The following is a 20,692-nucleotide window of genomic DNA, read 5'->3' on the forward strand; positions in this document are numbered from 1 at the left end:
CCAGGATCCCAAGGTCGATTCCCGGCTTGGGTCACTGTCAGTGCGGAGTCTGCACATTCTCCGCGTGTTTGCGTGGGTTTCCTCCGGGTGCTCCGGTTTCCTCCCACAAGTCCCAAAAGACGTGCTCTTAGGTAAATTGGATTTTCTGCATTCTCCCTCTGTGTACCCGAACAGGTGCCGGAATGTGGCGACTAGGGGCTTTTCACAATAACTTCATTGCAGTGTTAATGTAAGCCTACTTGTGACACTAATAAAGATTATAATTTATAACTGGAATTTAGGCCAGGGATTAGCCATGATCTTATTAAATGGCAGAGCAGGCTGGCAGGACTGTCTGGCCTCCTCACTCTGCTATTTCTTATAATCTTTTGTACTTACATTCATACATATATATTTTCCAGCTTTGGTCCCTGGATAATGAAGAGCAGCTGAAAGGTTACTGAGGGCAAGTTAATATTCCTATTGTCACCCCAGATCAAATCATCCAACAGCCGAGGAATTTAGTGCCTTCTCCCCTGTGTGATTCAGTTCCATTCTGCTTTTATCAACTGTACCATCAGAGGCAATCCATTGCCCACATCAGAATTGGGACAGAAATCGTAAAAATGAGTTTTCCATTGGCTAAGTAAGTGCCCCAAAAAGTGCTTCTTCAACAACTGAGGTTCTGAAAAATTGACATGATTACATCGCATCAACGTTTGACGTGGGTTTTACCTAGCAGGCACACCATCCGTGCCACTGCAAGGGTTAATTGGCAGAAATATTATGAAATAAAAGCAAAATACAGCGGATCCTGGAAATCTGAAATAAAAATAGAAAGTGCTGGGAAAACGCAGCCTGCCTGGCGGCATCTGTGGAGAGAGAATCACACAATTGTTACACAGAAAGAGGCCATTTGCTCATTGTATCTGCAATGGCTTCCCGAATGAGGAACTTATCTAGTGCCTCCTTGCCATAGCTCTGCATGTTCTTCTTTTCAATAACAGTCTATTTCCTTTCTGAATGATTCGATTGATCCAGTCTCCACCACATTCTCATGCAGTGCATTCCAGACCTTAACCACTCGTTGTGTGGAAAGGTTTTCCCTCAGGTTGGTTTTGCTTCTTATGCTCATTATTTTAAATCTGCACCCTCTCCTTCTCAATCCATTCACGACTGGGATCAGTTTCTCTTATCTATTCTCTCCATCTCCTCATGACTTTAAACACTTGGCTCGATACTTCTCTCAGCCTTCTTTTCTCCAAGGAAAATAGTCCTAACCTCCAATCTATCTTCATAACTGAAATTTCTCATCCCTGAAACCATTCTTGCAAATCTTTACTGCACTCTCTCTAATGCTTTCACATCCTTCCTAAAGCGCAGCGCCTGAGGGCGAACTCGTGTCTACACAAATTCACGCAACCTCTTTGCTCCTGTACTCCATGACAGTGTTTTTGAAAAAAAAAATTCCTGGGATTCACGTTTGCCAACCGACCGACCTTCGCAACCCACACCACATTCACTTACCTTTAGTTCGAAATGGGAGCCTGTTTGGTCCTCACAATCTCTCCTTAATCAGGTTCACAGGAGGAGGGGGCAATGCATGTATCAGATGCAGACTTCTGCCAGTTCCTCTGTGCCATCTTCATCTTTGCGAGAATGGAAAATCCAACCTCGCACATGTAGGTTGTTGTGAAATGCAATAGGAATAAAATGCTTGTTTTACTCAGCGCTGGATACTCCTGGGAGATGCCACTTCAGAATGCTGTCAGCCTCGTGGGCTTTTGACGTGTTTTTAATGTGCTGTCACAGGTCAGGTACAGCAGCTTCATCTTTTCATTTGGAGTCAGCTGTAAGTTAATAACTGACTCTGGGGACTAACCTCAAAAATAATTTTCACCCACCACTTCTTGTTCAAAATCTGAAACTTCATCCCAGAAAGTAGGTGCCGTTCAGACGGATTTTGGGCTTCTGAAACTGATGGTCCCATCCATTGTGGAGATGCAGTTGCAGAGCCAGGGTTGTTGGTGAGCATCCAGCCAAACTGCGTGCAGGAGCTAGAGGTGATGCTGGCCATGCGTGTCACCCAGGCCAACACCGCATGGCCAGATGTTCCATGCTTATCCGAGTCCCATGTCCTGCCCATCCTCGCCCTCCTCCACATCCTTCACGTCGACAAGGACTAACGTTCATCCTCCTCCTCCAGCACGTCCCCTCTCTGCTGCGTGGTGTTGTGGAGGATGCAGCAGGTTACCATGATGCGGGCAACCCTCCCAGCGCTATACTGGAGGACCCTCTCCAGAGCGGTACAGGCACCTGAACCGCATCTTAAGGATGCTGAAGCACAGCTCGATCATGCCCCTGGTCACAGCTTGGGTGTCGTTGTAGCATCAGTCTGTGACTTCCGGGTAGGCGTTGTCATGATATTCATGTGAACATCATAGCACATACACACACACATAATGATGGACAGATCAACGGACCAATTAACACACACAACACGACAGCCAATCACAGACAAGAGCATACGCAGTACATAGCAGGGAACACGACACTTCCTGGGCACTTGAGCAGGAGAGAACTCAGGGCACAGACCTCATTGCCAGCCACTCAAAGGTTCACCATGTGCTGAATACCAGAGTTTACTATGTTTATAGTTCAATGAAATAAAACTGCGTTGTACCATACGCAACCGTGTTGGTTCGTCTGTGTGTCAGAGTACCCAACACTTCATGGTACCAGAAGTGAATTGGCACCTACCCACAAATCTGCCATCCTGCGCCATGGACACCGTCAACACACCGCAGCCGCTGCAAGTCGCTGGGAACCTTGGCGTAAATTGGAATCTATTCAAGCAGCGCTTCCAGCTCTTTCTGGAAGCCAACGAAAGAGGGAGCACCTCAGACACCAGAAAGATCGCCATCCTCCTCACCACCGCAGGGCAGCACGCCATCCATATCTACAACTCCCTGGTGTTCGCGAAAGGCGAGGACAAATCCAAATACGAGACGGTCCTTCTCAAGCTCAACCAACACTTCAACGTCGAGGTCAACTAAAGCTTCGAGAGATATGTCTTCCAGCAGCGCCTGCAAGGTAAGGATGAGCTCTTTCAGTCATTCCTCAGCCACCTCCGCATCCTCGCCCAGTCCTGCGGTTACGACACCACCTCAGACTCCATGATTCGGGACCAGATCGTTTTTGGGGTCGCCTCGGGCACCCTACGCTAGCAACTTTTAAAAATAAAAGGCCTCACCTTAACCTCCGCAATCGAAGCCTATGTCCTACACGAAAACGCGACTAGCCGCTATGCACAATTTCAGGCGAACCGAATCGGCGCGGCGGGGGTCCTACATGGCCGGATCGGTGAGCCAGGTGCCCCACGAGGCCGTACGGGTCCAGGCGATCGAGTTCCTCCCGGCCCGCGGCCCGGACGACGTCGGCCATTTCGCGCGCTTTTCGGGGCATCACGCGCTTGTGCACGCCAAAACCTACGGCAACACTGAGGGACGTGATGCGCAGGCGCACCCAACGCAAGATCAAACTGCGCATGCGCAGTGGCGCAACGAACGTCATGACGTCACGACGTGCGGCAACTGTGGAGCTGCACATTTAAAGCAGCAATGTCCCGCAAGAACCCGACAATGCCTACTCTGTGGCAAGGTGGGCCACTACGCTGCTTACTGTCGAGCAGCTCAACCTGTCAATCTTCCACAATTCCGACAACCTCTCAGGGACGTGCGGACCATTCAGCCTCCCCATTACGAATCTTGCCCAGATGAAATCCAGACCGGTGACACAGATGACCGAGACGCCTTCCGTGTTGCGGTCAATGATGGGAACCGAGTTAACATGATCAATCCGGGTGATGAATGGTGTGCCACCCTGACGGTCAACCCGAATTCGTTGCCCACCTAGTAGACTGGACTTATCAGACTGTTTATACATTGAACTCATGCAACCACTTCGTTAATATGTTTATGTTCTTATCCTGACAGGAATTTGATTTATTGTTCAACGTTTCCCCGTTCTTTGTTCATGGTACAACCTCGTTGTTATGTCACACCCGACATCACCCCTTGTATATAGTTAAACTCCATGTACATGCTGTAAATATTGCATACACACACATTTAGCTACACTCAGTACACATCACTATTTATAAACACATAGGCACATAATCCTGTAAAAAAAGGGGGGATGTCATGATATTCATGTGAACATCACAGCACATACACACACACATAATGATGGACAGATCAACGGACCAATCAGCACACACAACACGACAGCCAATCACGGACAAGAGCATACACAGTACAAAGCAGGGAACACGACACTTCCTGGGCACTCGAGCAGGAGAGAACTCAGGGCACAGACCTCATTGCCAGCCACTCAGAGGTTCACCATGTGCTGAATACCAGAGTTTACTATGTTTATAGTTCAATTAAATAAAACTGCGTTGTACCATACGCAACCATGTTGGTTCGTCTGTGTGTCAGAGTACCCAACACTCCAGGCGTCATCAGACACCTCCACAGTGTATAACTCCTGTCGTCCAGTAGCTAACCCCCAGCTGAAGATGCGCCCTGAAGAGGCCTGGAACTGGCGAGTGTTTCAGGATGAAGGCATCATGCACACTGCCCGGGTACTGGATGCAGATATGCATTATCCGCAGCTGATGGTTACACACGTAAATCACCACAGGACCTGGGGCATCTCGCCGATTGCGGGAAACCCCGCTGCCCAGGCATCCTGTGGGCTCGGTCCACATTGAAATTAATGTATTGTGCCGACTGGGCAGATAGGGCCTCCGTTATGGCACAGATACACCTGTGCACCGAACTCTGTGAGACCCTACTCACCGCCTGGAAGGAGCCCATGGCATAAAGGTTCAGGGCGACCGTTACCTTGAAGACCACCGGGAGCAGATGTCCTTCCCCCATTCCCCTGCGGTGCCAGGTGCACCATGATCCGGCAGATATGTTGCACTGTCCCCTTGCTCAGCCAGAGTCTTCAATGGCATCCCAAGTCCGGCAGGTTCTCAAATGACAGGCGCTGCCGGTACACACGAGGCCTCATGCGGCGCCTTCTTTGCACCTCCTCCGCCTTGGGCATGTTGGGCAGCCAGTTCTCCGTCCTCAGCAGCTGCCTCCTGTTTCTCTGGTGCACGCTCTGCTGCTCCAACTTCCTCATCTTTGAGAAGCTCCAGCTCGTTCAGTCACAATGCATCCCCCACGGCTGCAGCAACTTGGAGGAAGACCACCTTTGCTAGGTTTTTTCAATATCCATTGTCTGCAGGGCGTGAAAGGCCATCATGTTAGTATGGTGCATACCCCTGTGCCCAACTAGGTCAAACAAGCTACATGGTGGCCTGGTTGGCACTGTAGACTCTGCCTCTGCATGGCCCCCCCTATCCCTGCACCCCTGGTGTTGTCAGTGCTCGGCACTGAGGGTCCTCTGGCCCTGGCACCCATCCCTGCTGCCAGAGTACCGTTAGCTGGCGCTGCCCATGGCAGCAGTGCACTCCGTGACCCCCATCTGCCACCACCCTTCGGCGGGCCGCATGATGCTCCGCTGGAGGGTGGCAGCTGGTTGGGGTGTGGTAAGGTGGAGGATGGGGTGAGGGGGTAGTGGGGTAGAGGGTAGGAGCTGGGCTGTGGAGTGGAGGGTGGGCGCTAGGGTGTGGTGGGGGGTGGGTGGGGCACCCGTATGGCTGGTTGCACGCTGCAGAACCAGGGGCCGAGGTGGGTGCAGCAAGATGGCTGCTTTGCAGGCCATGGCAATGGCAGTCCATGCCTGGACACCCCGGTCCAGTGGGGGGTCATCCCAACCCCATGCCCATTCCCCTGTCACCCCACTCCACCCAGCCCTGGCAGGTACCCCCTCCCCAGCCAGCCCGGCCAGTGTCAGAACCGGCAGCCCACGGTCGCACCTCTCCATGTCCTCCTTCCTCTCTGTCCTCATTAGCCAAGGCACCTATTTCCCAATTTTCAAAAGCGCAAGTGAACCTCGCCATCAGGAATTTCCCACACTGAAGACGGAGCATCACAGAGGCGCCGGAGAATACTGGGTCAGGCCCGCTAATGATAAGCAAACGGTGTTTACTGTATGTGTGGAGTGGAATGCATTGACGCTGATGTCGAGGCACCGAAGAATTCCGATTTAGTGTGAAACCGGCACCTGCCATCATTTTGCCGTCATAACCTATTCTCCGCCCAATCACCTTTCCCAATTTCGACGGCGGCTGACGGAGAATCCCGCCCACTGAGGTTTTGCAGCATTTTCTGTTTTTATTGTGAAGTGATTGTGGAGGTCACTTCACTTTGGGGGAGATTCACAACTGATTATCGCACAAGAGTTGACTGAATAATAATTTTCAATAATAGGCTAAATTGTTATCTGTCCTTACTGCTCAGTTATACAGCTGGAAATGTGCTTCCTGATTATTATTAGCTCATTTGGAATGGTTAACTTATTATTAATCAAATATGTTTAAATGCCCTATAATTCAGCTCTTCTGGCTCATGTTATATTAATTATTTTCTGTTAAAAGGAAAAGATTATCTTCATAATATATTAGGGTAGTTTCAGCTTCAGAATAAGGTTTTTTTTTGGTGGTTAGCACTGCTGCCTCATGGCGCCGAGAACCCGGGTTCGATCCCAGCCCCTGGTCACTGTCCATGTGGAGTTTGCCCATTCTCCCCATGTCTGCGTGGGTCTCACCCCCACACCTAAATAGATGTGCAAGGTAGGTGGATTGGCCGCACTAAATTGCCCCTGAAAAAAACTAGACACTCTTAATTAATTTAAAATATAATAAGGTTTTTTTTTTACTGTGTTTCAACATATAATGGGTTCTTGACCTAACTAAAATGGTTGAGATTTGTCCACAGTTATCAATTGTAAAGACAAATGGGTTTTAAAGTTTTTTTTTGGTCTCTTTATACTGCTTTTATGGTCTTATTCTTCTCCATTTCTCAGACTCATAGGAATATACTCGACTTCTAATTTTTGCTGGTACTTTGTCTTTTAAATTATATTTCTCATTTGATTCTCCCTGGAGCTTATCCCATTCATCCAAAGATTGCTTTCTATATTTCACTCAGAGGTGCTATCATTTTTGGCCTGAGCTTTAATGACCATACGAAATGGAATGTTTAATAGAAGCCATATGTGTTAAGTTACTTCCAGGGTTACCAACTCTGGTGAATTGTTAATCATTAAATCTGGCATAATATTTATCCGAGGTTTCTGCGTCTCATGTTGTTCAGAACTCACTCCGATCCATTAGTTCGAATAGTTTCGAACTATGGTGTCGTTTTTGGGGATCTGAACTCACCTAACTTCTGATCCTTAACATATAAGCTGTGTTTTTTGGTTCACTAACTCACTCACTTTGTCTGATTTTGAAAATGACTGTTGTGTCTTTGGCAGAGACCACAATCTCCATGAAACTTCACCTCTTCGCAGGATCAACTGCTAACGAACAGAGTGACCTTGGGACTTGCTACATTGCAGATAACAAGCGCGGAAAGTCGTCACTGAACATGCACGTGTATGACCTTGTGATGCTGACTGCTTACAGTTTGCTGCTGAGCAAAGTTCTGATATCATTAGCAAATTGCAAACAAAATGTACATTGGAACTTCACCTCTTTTATTAGAAGAGTCAATTAAAATTACCAAATAATGAGAGAGAGCTATATTTTAACCTTTAGAACAAAAGCTCGGCATGCCAGACTTCTCAGACTATGTCGATGAGGTTGTATGACCGAGTTACCTCTTCATTGTAAACGGGGCATTGATTGTTTTAATCTGTTCAAAGTCCCCTGGTTCATAGTGAAACCTACTTAGTCATACATTCAATACCATAGGCATTAGTAAATGGTCTCAGTTATATTATTTTTCGGAAATATTTTTCTCTTGTTTGTTCTATCAATTACATTTTCCTGTGAATTTTAATCCCCATTGTTCAAGATGCAGTGGCTCAATTTGATGTCCACAGCTGCCCCCTCCTCTCTGCATGCCTCGTCCATGTGGTCATTCTTTGAGTCTGAACATTGACGGTGCATGCAAATTTGTCAAATACGGGAAACATTGCAGCCGATCCTCATCTTGCGGTGACAGAATCACCAGTGGGAATCATAGAATTTGTAGAATTTTTGATAGCATTTTACAGTGCAGAAGGAGGCCATTCGGCTTATCGAGTCTGCACCGGCCCTTGGAAAGAGCATCCTACTTAAGCCCACACCTCCACCCTATCCCCGTAACCCAGTAACCCTACCCAACCTTTTTGGACACTAAGGGCAATTTATCATGGCCAATTCTGTTGCAATTTCTCCTTCCTTAGTTGGGGAAGCTGAGGCTAAGTGACTTTCGATAAAACTTGGCCCACAACCGTCCCTCTCACGTCTGAACCAGGTCATATGTTCAAGCCTTGCTCCAGAGACTTGAGTACACAAACTAGGCTGGTGTTTTAGTGCATTGTCAAATGCATTATACCAGAAAAATATGTTTGTGCGTTAGGTAAGTTTTCTTTAACTTCTAGATTCAAAGTCTGGGACTTTATCAGCTCTCTGGAGATGGGCTGGAAGGTGGGAAGGCTAGTAAAATGGCAGCAGCGAGAATCAGGAGGGACAACTGACAACTTCACACCAGCATAAGTTGGAAATGGCAGTGGTTTCGCTGTGTGCCAACCAGACACAGGCCCAGTTAAGATGTTTTATTGGACATTTTACACCCCTGCCACATTTTACCAGCATGGAACGGCAGCCCCTGCCCCTGCAGACAGCCAGTACATTAAGGTGGCCACTCTGTGGCTTCCGGGATGGGGGGGATGTGTACAGTGGACTTTTCCATTCTCAGTGTTCAATGGCCCAAGGAGGAGCCCCCCCCCCCCCCCCCCCCCCCCCCCCCATATCCCCGATGGCATTGGCCACCCCTGCAGTTTAAATGGCTTTGCTAGGGTTGGTTCTACTACGGCTGCTAAGGTGTGGGCCCTCTGATTGTGCCAGCCATTTGGAGATGCATGTCACAATCCCAAATGGAAATGTGTTCCCAGCGGTGGCTTCTAAACTGGCCACCACTGGTAACATCCTGTCCAGGGTCCCACTGTACAATCAAGCTGGCTCAGGACCTGCATTTGCAGGACTCATGGTAACATTCTGGCCAATGTGTACTTGTTTTTTCAATGTTACATAATCGCTGCTCCTCAGAACTTTCTCTTTTGTTCTTTTTAAGTTCCAAAGGGGTCTGTAATGCTCTTCTTCCTCTATATCATGACAGCTCAGTTAGTGGTGACAGCAACATGATCATAATTAAGTGCCGTGTGGCAATGCATTATCTATCATACCCATCTCTCCCTGGCTGTTGCCTGTTATGCGTGCCACCCTGCCAACCTCCAGGGTGTCCTCCTCCATTGTGGAAAGGACAGTAATGGCTGCTAGGCATTGGCGAGAGGCCCTATTCAAAATGCAGTGTCAAACAGTTTAGCAGAACTTGTGCAAGTATTTTCCCAGCAATGCATAAGTAGGAAGATTCCTTGACAGCTATCGTAAGCTTGACCAATCCCAACCCTTTTGTAGAGGTGGTTAATTGAAGCATCTTTGATGATATATGCATCATTAAGAGCAAGAATGTCCCAGCTTCAATCCCAAGTAGTGTTGCCAACACTCCCGCACTGGCAGGGAGACTATTGGGATTGGTATCAGTTTCCCAGTAGCTATTGAAAGAAATCCAGAAGATTTTAAAATGTTGGGTGCAATTTTCCAATCCCTCACACTGGAGAGATCTTCAAATCCCCTGGGGATTTGAATGGATCGCTGCATCCGCTGTGGGAAAACCCGCCACGGTGAGGCTGGAACGTCTCGGTGGATATTTTAAGCAAATGATTCATTTTGCACAATAATTTGTACACAGAAGCACATCATTCATTGCAGATGTTGATCTGATTGCATATTGGGCAATGATACACCATCAATAACACACGACGAGTGAAGAATGTAACTGAGGCTTTAATACACTAAACAGCAAGCCTCCTGCCTGTGGACCCGAACTGGGTCCGAAGACGGAGACTTGCCACCTTTATACAGAAGCCCGAGGGGAGGAGCCACAGGCGGATCCAGCCTGGACAAGCCCAGGCATGCACAATACAACACAGCACATATAATGCAATAACATGGTTTACCACAGGCAACATGATGACATAAAATTTAAACTGTCACTGAGGAAGGTCGTGCATGTGTACCGAGCTCATGAACGTCTTTGCCTGTCTCTTCCCATCGAATGGGAGCAATTTGAAGGAAGGGGGTAAACGAAGAGAGCACTGGGATGCTGGATCCAAAACTTACACAGCTAAGCCTAGAAAACATTTTTTCCACTAAGACCTGAAGTGAAAGGAGTGCTGTTTTAGTCCGAGCTTATTTTTAAAAAAAAATTATTGTGTGAATTGGTGAGACTTTACACAGGGAGTTTTAGCTGGTATGATATGGGCCTTTGCAATGGATTTAATGAAGCCCTCTGTATGTTTTCCTCTCTCACATCCGGATTTTTGTGACATCAAGTCTGCCGACATGTCCCAGAATATGTCCAGCCAGAGTTGGCAATCCTAATCCCAAGTGATGTCTGAGCTTTCCAATATCAGCTAATGCAGCAATGGAACAGTACTATGAATTGGCCTGACACACCTGGGCTAGGGAGAAAAAACTCTACTAGGGATGCCGCTCCTGATTGTCCTTTGACCTGCTGCCTTTTGTGGCTTGAGCGTTGCTATGGATCACGTTCACTTGCATAAATCAAGTGGTTCATTTCGGCTTTTTAAGTTTCAGTTAATTCTTGTTTGGATGGCTTGATGTACCATCTATGATAGATTAAAATGTATTCAATTGAAACGAGCAGGGTAAATAATCAAAGTGGTTACCATTGGAAAATGTTTGAATTGCTTACTAACAAACAGATGTAAAAAAATAGGAGACCAATAATTTCTGTGCCGTTTTGAGAGAACAGATAAGGCGCATTGACTGAGCACTATTCAAATTAAAATCAAGTCTCCTCAAATCATTAAAATTGCATTTTCTCCCACCAGCTTCATGCCAATGTGAAACATCAATTCATTAACAAGTGTTTTGTTATGTTCCATTACGAGAGGGGAGGGGTGAAAATTCACCTTACCGCCCCACCAAAAGAGTTCCATTGTTCCTTCACCAGCTGATTACACCAGCTCTCTTCAGAGGCGCCATGCTGATCTCTGTTGATATCTTAAGATTTAGCCTACAGGATAATAACCACCATCACCGCTTTGTGGTAAAGTAGCGCATTATAGAACACGCCTAATTTCTATTTTCATTCATTTCATTTCTGGCAGCTTACTGTCCAACCGATAAATGGTAAATTTGCCCCCAGAGTATTTCTAAGATGAAACATCTCTGAGCATTCGCTCCTTTGACAGTATGTAACAGCAGCAGAGAAGAACATTTCAACTTCCCAGGTGAGATACGTTTACAGTCTATACTCCCAACAGCTCATGTTTACCACTTTGGCAGGAAGAATAAAAAAGCAGCATATTATTTAAATGGAGAGAAAGTGGTACAGAGGTACAGAGTATTCTTGTGTGTTATATCTTTGATTTGCCCCAAAGAGAAAAGTTATGGAGGTGCCCACACTCGGGATTCTCACAAACACAATGAGAGATTTTATTAGGGAGGTGGTACAATGCAAGGTGGAGAACAGCAACCTGCACAAATCACGTGATGCTTCACCAGCAGGGATGTATTCTCTGATACATAACACCCCTCCCCTTTATGTCTCCAGTGCAATGACAACTGCTTAACATTTTTTACAACAGACCCACTTGTCCATTATCTCTATACACATATTTCTAACTCAGTAATACATTCTCTCAGATGGACGTCTAATCGTTTGAGGTTGTATTCAACTTTCTGGAACCTGCCTACTCGAGACCTTGGAAGCGTCCTTCTTCCTTCAGTAGGTGGCACTTGCTGGGAAGTTACTCCAATGTCCATCTCTATAGGTATTGGGAAATCCTCAGAAACAAAATCTGAACTTATCTCTGCATCTGGCTTCTGCTCCGAATTGTCGCTGTCTATATTTGCCAATGGGAGTAGGTCTTGAGAAGTTTCTATGATTTCACTTTGTGAAGCTCATAGCTGTCACCATGACATCACCAAACTCTTTCATTGTCGCCTGTATGCTATATGATACTGAACCTGTGTTTGCTAGGATCACAGCAGGTACCCAGTTCTCTTTACATTATTTTCTTACATAGAACGACATACTTTATTGAGTGTGAATTAATAACATTAAAACTTTTTACATCCAAATGAATTGGCATCTATAAATCCTTACGTGCTGCCGCCATGTCTTGTCACACTCTTATGTGAACTTTAACCATTATAAGAAGAACAAACAAAAGTATAGCACAGGAACAATCCCTTCGGCCCTCCAAGCCTGTGCTGATCATGATGCCCTAACAAAAAATATCTTCTGCCTTACTCAGTCTGTATCCCTCTATTTTCTCCCTATTCATGTATCCATCCAAATGCCTCTTAAATGGTGTTAATGTTCCTGCTTCCACCACATCCTCCGGCTGCGCGTTCCAGGCACCCACCACTCTCTGCGTGAAAAACTTACCCTACACCTCTCCCTTAACATTTCCCCCACTCACCTTGAACTTGTGCCCCCATTGTAATTGACACTTCCACCCTTGGAAAAAGCCTCTGTCTATGCACCTTGTCTATGCCTCTCATAATTTTGTAGACCTCTATCAGGTCTCCCCTCAGCCTCCATCTTTCCAGTGAAAACAATCCTAGTTTATTCAACTTCTCATAGCGAATACCCTCAAGACCAGGCAACATCCTGGTGAACCTTTTTTGCATTCTCTCCAAAGCTTCCACATCCTTCTGATATCGTGGTGATCAGAACTACACGCAATACTCCAAATGCGGCCTAACCAAGGTTTTATGTAGCTGCAAATTGATTTCCCAACTCCTTTACTCAATGCCCTGGCAGATGAAGGCAAACAGGCCATATGCCTTCTTAAACACCTTGGCCACCAGTGTTGCCAATTTTAGGGAACTGTGGACCAGCACACCCAGATCCCTCTGTATGTTAATGTTTCTAAGGGTTCTGCCATTTACAGTATAATTCATACCTAGATTTGATCCTCAAAAATGCATCACCTTGCATTTGTCTGGATTAAACTCCATCTGCCATTTCTGTGCCCAAATCTCCAATCGATCTATATCCTGCTCTATCCTCTGACAATTGTCATGTGAGAGTACCTTTAAGACATGGATGTTAAGCAATGTACCTTTAAGAAAACAGTGATGTCAGAGAGTGGGTGGGGCTGAGCTCAGGTCAGCCATTTTGCAGTTTCGTTGCAGTTTGGAGGAAAAGAGCTGGGTGTGTGTTTGTGTTTTGCAGTGAGTTGGATCTCTGCCGTGAAAGACTATCTCTGGATCATTTGCGTGATTTAAACTTATAATAGTGAAGCCTTTAACCTGATGTGATTTTGTTTAAAGGCGTTAAGTCTCTTGGAAGTTTGAAGGAACATTTTAAGGAATTATTTACTGTTGCAATATTTTCTGAGTTATCTTTGAAGTAAGGGGTGTTAAGAGAGCCAATGTTTATTTAAGATGTTAAGTTGAGTTCATGGAATAAACCGTGTTTTGTGTTTAAAAACCCACGTGTCCATAATTGTAATCCCACATCCAGGGAAAAAGCCGTGTGCTAGGAAAAGCAACAAATCCATTAAAGGGAGAGGTTGGTTGAACTCCATGATACATTTTGGGGTTCTGAAAACGCCTCGCCCATAACAATTGGGGGCTTGTCTGGGATAAAAGTCTATCTATTGGATTGTCTTTTGTGAACTTAAAGACAGTGAAGGATTGTTGCTTTTCCGGAGTGGTATTTTAGTTTTAAGTTGGGGAGAGTGTTGTGAACAATGGCTCTTTCAGAGGCTCAGAAGTTTTTGGGGGTGGAGAAGGTCACACGTAGTACTTTACGGACAGAAACGAAAAGCAGACTGTTAGATTTAACAAGAACATTGCAGTTAACATTACCTGACAAAATGCGAAAAGATGAGGTAATTATGGCGGTGGTTAAGCATTTAAAGTTGCCTGAGATAGAGTTTGACTCATTGGAAATGGCAAAAATTCAGTTGCAAATTAAACAAATGGAACATGAGAAAGAATTAAAGTGGCTTGCTTACAAGAGTGAGAGAGAGGAAAAAGAAAGAGAAAGAGAGAGAGAGGAAAAAGAAAGAGAAAGCGAGAGAGAGGAAAAAGAAAGAGAAAGAGAGAGAGAGGAAAAAGAAAAGGAGAGAGAAGAAAGGAGAAAAGAAAGAATAGCCACAGCAGAACAAAAAGAAAAAGAAAGGGAGATACAGGTCAGGGAAAAAGATAAAGAGAGGGAGTTTGAACTTCAGAAAATGGCCATGTAACATGACAATCAGTTAAAATTGGCAGACGTAAAGGGGAACGTACAGTTGGATGATAGTGATGAGGATAGTGAGAAAGAGCGTCATAGTCGAAGGCTTGTTGGGAATCTATTTAAATATGTCCAAGCATTGCCAAGGTTTGACGAGAAAGAAGTGGAAGCCTTTTTCATTTCATTTGAGAAGGTAGCTAAACAAAGGAAATGGCCACAGGACATGTGGGTGTTACTGATTCAAACAAAGCTGGTAGGTAGAGCTAGTGAAGTGTTTGCATCACTACCGGAGGAGGTATCTGGAACGTATGAGGAGGTGAAGAAATCCATCTTAAGTGCATATGAGCTAGTGCCTGAAGCTTACAGACAAAGGTTTAGAAATTTTAGGAAAGAATTTGGTCAAACATACATGGAGTTTGAAAGGCTCAAACAGAGTAATTTTGATAGGTGGATAAGGGCTTTGAAAATAGACCAAACTATGAAGCTCTCAGAGAAATTATACTTTTGGAGGAGTTTAAAAATTCAATTCCTGATGTAGTGAGAACTCATGGAAGAACAGAGGGTTAAAACTGCGAGATTAGCAGCGGAAATGGCAGTTGATTATGAATTAGTTCATAAATCAAAGATTGGTTTCCAACATCAGTTTCAGCCGGTGAGGGATAGAAACTGGGGACATGAGAAATATTCAAGTGGTAAAGGTAAAGAAAGTGCACCTCAGATTAAAGAAGAAATCCAGGAGGGTGGGAAAAAAATGAAAAGTTTCAAATGTTTTCACTGTAATAAACTAGGCCATGTAAAGTCACAGTGTTGGTGGTTGAAGAAAAGCACTGGGAAGGCTGATGTGGTAAAACAGGATAAGACGGTGGGGTTTATTAGAGTGGGAAAGGAAAGCCCAAGGGAAGCAAAGGAGGTGCAAACGATTGTACAGCCTGTTCAAGAAGTAATTGTTAAGAAGGTGCCAGATGTATTTAAAGAATTTACTTGTGTTGGGAAGGTTTACTCATGTGTATCAGGAGGAGCAGGTAAAGAAGTCACAATTTGAAGAGATACAGGGGCTAGTCAATCTTTAATGGTAAGAGATGAGGAATTATGTAGTTTGGGAAGAATGTGTAGCCACCTGAGTTGGCCACTTCCCGACTTAAAATGGAGCACCGCAAAGGCTGAAGGGAAATGCAGCCAACACAAGCAAAGACTAGCAAGTGCAGAAATCATGTATATTGGAACCTGCAAAACAACCAGACAGCATTGAAACCAGCAGCCATCTGCATAGTAATGAGCAATTCCCAGGCACAATGGCAACAGTTAAGGTAAATAAAGCCAAGCCAGACTCCTCGGTGCCAGCAGGAGCCAAGACAAAGGAAGGTCAACGAACATTTAGGGATTAGGGAACCGCTCCAGCATTGGAGAAAATCAATCCAAGTGATCAGAAAGTAGTCCAATCACTTGGAACCAGGTACGGGGTCCGCCCTGAAGGGCGGAAAGCCCCTGGGGACTATAAAGTAAAGCCCCCAAGTTCAAATCGTCCTTCTTTGGCAGGGTCACTCAGCAACTTGAACCAACCCTTGACAGTGACCTGTCTTGTTGCCGGCAAGCAAGTAAGTCTCAAGTCAACGCTCGCTACGAGATAGGCGCTCCTAGCTACAAGTCCATACCAGCTTTTGAATCCTGCAGACTCAGGACCTGAACAAAAGGCCATTTGTTCCCTGACCTGGTGGGCCAATCCGAAGCTAAGTATAGGCCTGTTAGTGATAGGAATAGCCGAGAAAGTAGAGTTTATGAATGAGTAGTGATTTACTGTGTAAAATAAATGTGCTTTGATTTGAATCTTACTAATTGGTGTGTTGAGTTATTGATCATTACTTGAACTTGAACCTCGTGGCGGTATCATAAAGAAACCTGCCAACTCTAGAGCAAAGGTTAAACAAACAGAGCAAATTACGAATTAGGAGCCAACCAAAAGTTAGCAACAAATGTTGCCAGAAAAGGTGGTGATATGTGGAATTCAGGGTGAGAGGAGTAGCGTTCCATTATATAAGGTAAGGTTGGAAAGTCCAGTGAAGAGTGGTGAAGTGGTAGTAGGAGTAATAGATAAACTATCTTGTCCAGGAATACAGTTTATCTTGGGTAATGATATAGCTGGATCGCAGGTGGGAGTGATGCCTACTGTGGTTGATAAGCCAGTGGAAAATCAGTCGACGGAAGTGTTGAAGGATGAATATCCTGGGATTTTTCCGGATTGTGTAGGAACAAGGTCGGAAAGTCACAGGTTAAGACAAGAGGAGAAATCAAAGAGTGAAGATGAAGTTGAAGTGCAATTATCAGAAACGATTTTTGATAAGATGGTTGAAAAAGAACAAGAACAGGTGGAGGATGAGGCGGATATTTTTAGTTCAGGAAAACTGGCGGAGTTACAACAGAAAAATGTAGAAATAAAAAGGATATATCAGAAAGCATATACGGAAGAGGAATTTGAGAGTATACCAGAGTTATTACCGTAAAAATGATGTCTTGATGAGAAAATGGAGACCTGTACATATGCAGGCGGATGAAAGGTGGGCAGAAGTTCATCAAGTAGTATTGCCGGTAGGGTATAGAAAGGAAGTGTTGCGAGTTGCACATGAGGTACCAGTGGGAGGTTATTTGGGAATAAGGAAAACTCAAACTAAAATCCAGAAACATTTTTATTGGCCTGGACTACATAAAGATGTAGTTAAATTTTGTCAATCATGTCACACATGTCAAGTGATAGGGAAACCTCAAGCAGTGATAAAACCAGCGCCCTTAATACCCATTCCAGCATTTGAGGAACCTTTCACAAGGGTCCTAATCGATTGTGTAGGACCGCTTCCTAAAACAAAAAGTGGGAATCAATACCTTTTGACTGTAATGAATGTGTCTACTAGGTTTCCAGAGGCCATTCCAGTACGTAATATTACAGCTAAAAGGATTATGGAGGAGTTACTTAAATTCTTTACTAGATATGGACTATCCACAGAAATTGAATCGGATCAAGGAACAAATTTTACTTCAAAGTTATTCAAAGAAGTTATGGATAGTTTAGGAATAAAACAATTAAAATCAACTGCGTACTGCGTTTCCTTGATAAGGCAGGGAGGAAGTGGTCGAGCGAGGGAACCGTGGTTTACTAAAGCAGTTGAAACACTTGTCAAGAGGAAGAAGGAGGCTTATGTAAAGATGCGACGTGAAGGTTCAGTTAGGGCGCTCGAGAGTTACAAGTTAGCTAGGAAGGACCTAAAGAGAGAGCTAAGAAGAGCCAGGAGGGGACATGAGAAGTCTTTGGCAGGTAGGATCAAGGATAACCCTAAAGCTTTCTATAGATATGTCAGGAATAAAAGAATAACTAGGGTAAGAGTAGGGCCAGTCAAGGACAGTAGTGGGAAGTTGTGCGTGGAGTCCGAGGAGATAGGAGAGGTGCTAAATGAATATTTTTCGTCAGTATTTACACAGGAAAAAGACTATGTTGTTGAGGAGAATACTGAGATTCAGCCTACTAGACTAGAAGGGCTTGAGGTTCATAAGGAGGAGGTGTTAGCAATTCTGGAAAGTGTGAAAATAGATAAGTCACCTGGGCTGGATGGGATTTATCCTAGGATTCCCTGGGAAGCTAGGGAGGAGATTGCTGAGCCTTTGGCTTTGATCTTTAAGTTATCTTTGTCTACAGGAATAGTGCCAGAAGACTGGAGGATAGAAAATGTTGTCCCCTTGTTCAACAAGGGGAGTAGAGACAACCTCAGTAACTATAGACCAGTGAGCCTTACTTCTGTTGTGGGCAAAGTCTTGGAAAGGTTTATAAGAGATAGGATGTATAATCATCTGTAAAAGAATAATTTGATTAGAGATAGTCAACACGGTTTTGTGAAGGGTAGGTCGTGCCTCACAAACCTTATTGAGTTCTTTGACAAGGTGACCAAGCAGGTGGATGAGGGTAAAGCAGTTGATGTGGTGTATATGGATTTCAGTAAAGCGTTTGATAAGGTTCCCCATGGTAGGCGATTGCAGAAAACACGGAGGCATGGGATACAGGGTGATTTAGCAGTTTGGATCAGAAATTGGCTAGCTGGAAGAAGACAAAGGATGGTGGTTGATGGGAAATGGTCAGCCTGGAGTCCAGTTACTAGTGGTGTACCACAGGATCTGTTTTGGGGCCATGGCTGTTTGTCATTTTTATAAATAACCTGGAGGAGGGCGTAGAAGGATGGGTGAGTAAATTTGCAGATGACACTAAAGTCGGTGGAGTTGTGGACAGTGCGGAAGGATGTTACAAGTTACAGAGGGACATAGATAAGCTGCAGAGCTGGGCTGAGAGGTGGCAAATGGAGTTTAATGCAGAAAAGTGTGAGGTGATTCATTTTGGAAGGAATAACAGGAAGACAGAGTACTGGGCTAATGGTAAGATCCTTGGTAGTGTGGATGAGCAGAGAGATCTCGGTGTCCATGTACATAGATCCCTGAAAGTCTCCACCCAGGTTGAGAGTGTTGTAAAGAAGGCGTACGGTGTGTTAGCTTTTATTGGTAGAGGGATTGAGTTTCGGAGACATGAGATCATGTTGCAGCTGTACAAAACTCTGGTGCGGCCGCATTTGGAGTATTGCGTGCAATTCTGGTCACCGCATTATAGGAAGGATGTGGAAGCTGTAGCCAGCTAAAATGGCTAACTCCTGATTTAGAATGGCTAACACTGATTTAAAATGGCGAATGGTAAAGGCTGATGGGAAAATCAGCCAACAGGACTAAAAGAAGCAGCTGCAGGTAGACTGTGTATTCACCTCTGGGAAGGCCAGACAAGATCGATACCTGTAGCCATCAGCACAACAAAACACCAGCCATCTGAATACTAATGAGCAATCCCCGGGAACAATGTGCAACAATTTAGACACACAAAGCCAACCCAGACTCTTCTGCGCCAACAGAAGCCTACACAAAGGGAGGTGAACGACCACCTCAAGACCGCCATCGATCAAGGAATCGCTCCAGCATTGGAGAATATCGAATCAAGTGATTGGGACAAAGTCTACAACAGCCGCTCAAATCGTAAGTCTTACTTCAACGCTCGCTACGAGATAGGCCCTCCTAGCTATCGATCTGTACCAGCTTCGAATCCCGCAGGCTCAGAACCCAAACGAAAGGTCATTTGTTTCCCTGACCTGGTGGGCCATTTCCAACGTTAAGTATTGGCCTGTTAGTTGTAGGAAGTAGCTTAGAAGTAGAATTTATGCATAAGCATTGATTACTGTATATAATAAATGTGCTTTGATTTAACTCTTACTAAGCGGTGTGTTGGATTATTGATCGTTACTCAGACTTGAACCACGTGGTGGTATCAGAAAGATACCCGGCGACTCAAGAGCAAAGGTGATAGAACAGAGCAATTAAACTAAGGCTAAAGTTAGCAGCAACATTTGGCGAGATCCTGACAGGACCCGATCTAGAAGTGGAAAACCACTCCGGGAGAACTCAAGAATTTGAATTAGAGATCCAATTGGAAACAGAAAACCACAAGTGTTCAAGCAGTTATGATCAATAGTCATAATTCGGAAGTGTGTGTATGCATGCGTAACTAACAGGGCTATAAGGTAAAACTGATAGATTTTTGTTGCGTCAAAACTGTCGGAAGTTTGTATATCGGAAAGTAGCGAAAGCCGTTCCCGTATTTACAGCACCGCCTTAGCTCCCCTGTTCCAAATTTTAAAGAAGCATTCGGATAGGAAAGATGGCATTGCAGGCAGTGCAGCGCCTCATGAACCCTGAGGAATTTGCGGTCGCAGCGACCAGCAGCAGTAGAGTGGGACAGTGTCCCATTTGGGAGGAAGAGATCAGGAAATATCTCAAAGGGAAAGGGTGGCCCCTTTGGAATGATTTCTGTGATAATGAGGAATCAGGTCCCGGGAGTATAGGACATACTTGGTGGGAGAACCTGAGCGAGATCCACAAAAAGAGCTTGGGGAAAGCTCGCAAGCCAATGGCAATCGTGTCCTGCTTGGCACAATTGCGAGGCACAGAGGAGGTCGTTAGGACGCTCCGGAAAGAAGTTGAGCGCATACATCGGATGAGTAAGGTCGATGTAAGCGAGGTAGAAAAGGAGAATATGGAATTGAGGAGGAAATTGGCAGCGAAAGATGGAGAGGTGGGTGACGCCAAAAGGGCTCACCAGTCTTGTCTGGCGCATTTAAGCAGCTTCCAGTCTCAATACGAATAGGTCTATCAGGACACGCAACGTGCAGCCCTGGTACGAGAAGAAACAGAAAAAC

At 45.1% G+C, this 20,692-nt stretch overlaps 1 long non-coding RNA gene across 1 annotated transcript in view; it reads left to right on the forward strand.

Moving 5' to 3' along the window:
* Window positions 1–20,692, forward strand: part of LOC140385367 (uncharacterized) — a 214,216-nt gene that overhangs the window by 183,320 nt on the left and 10,204 nt on the right. The window contains exon 2 of the long non-coding RNA XR_011933343.1: window positions 11,341–11,463. This is a non-coding gene — a long non-coding RNA (uncharacterized lncRNA). The remainder of the gene's footprint in view (window positions 1–11,340; window positions 11,464–20,692) is intronic.

The sequence above is a fragment of the Scyliorhinus torazame genome, chromosome 11 (assembly GCF_047496885.1).
Source record: "Scyliorhinus torazame isolate Kashiwa2021f chromosome 11, sScyTor2.1, whole genome shotgun sequence".
Lineage (NCBI taxonomy): Eukaryota > Metazoa > Chordata > Chondrichthyes > Carcharhiniformes > Scyliorhinidae > Scyliorhinus > Scyliorhinus torazame.